The 787-nt window shown below is 38.1% G+C and overlaps 1 non-coding gene across 1 annotated transcript; it reads right to left on the bottom strand.

The window, feature by feature from the left end:
• Positions 1-221: 221 nt before the first annotated feature.
• On the bottom strand, positions 222-328 carry LOC121204241 (small nucleolar RNA R71). The gene has a single exon (XR_005899170.1). It is a non-coding gene; the product is annotated as a small nucleolar RNA R71 (small nucleolar RNA).
• Positions 329-787: the final 459 nt, after the last annotated feature.

The following is a 787-nucleotide window of genomic DNA, read 5'->3' on the forward strand; positions in this document are numbered from 1 at the left end:
ATAATAAAAAAGGCAATCATTTAGCCAACTTCTTGGAACTATGCGATACAGTTAAAATAAATGGTGTTTCTGATGATGCCATTCGTCTTCGGCTATTCCCTTTTTCATTGAGAAACAAAGCTAAACAGTGGTTGAACTCATTACCATGAGGGTCAATTACTACTTGGGAAGAAATGATCGACAAATTTTTACCAAAATATTTTCTACCGGCTAAAACGGCTAAATTACGTAATGATATCTCTTCTTTTATGCAGATGGATTTAGAAACACTCTACAATGCATGGGAGAGATACAAGGATCTTTTGAGAAGGTGCCCTCACCATGGGTTACTGCTTTGGCTCCATGTTCAAACATTCCATATGGTTTGAATCCTTCGACTCGGCAAATGGTTGATGCAGTTGCTGGTGGAACCATCAATAATAAAACACCTGAAGATGCTTATGAGTTTATAGAGGAGATGTCACTGAATAATTATCAGTGGCAAGTCATGAGGACAAAGCCAACAAAAACAGCCGGCATTTATAACGTCGATTCCGTCACCATGCTCTCTAATCAGGTAGAACTTTTAAATAAAAAATATTGATGGTTTTCTTAGTTCTTCACAGGTTCACCCAGTGATGTAGTGTGAAGCAAATGGAGGTGGAACAAGCCATTCAGAATACCAACCTTATGGCCACAACATGGATAACGAGCATTTAAATTACATGGGTAATAATACTCGACCTCAAAACAATCCATATAGTAACACTTACAATGAAGGTTGGAGGAACCATCCCAATTTCTCGTG

This window comes from Gossypium hirsutum, chromosome A07 (genome assembly GCF_007990345.1).
Source record: "Gossypium hirsutum isolate 1008001.06 chromosome A07, Gossypium_hirsutum_v2.1, whole genome shotgun sequence".
NCBI lineage: Eukaryota > Viridiplantae > Streptophyta > Magnoliopsida > Malvales > Malvaceae > Gossypium > Gossypium hirsutum.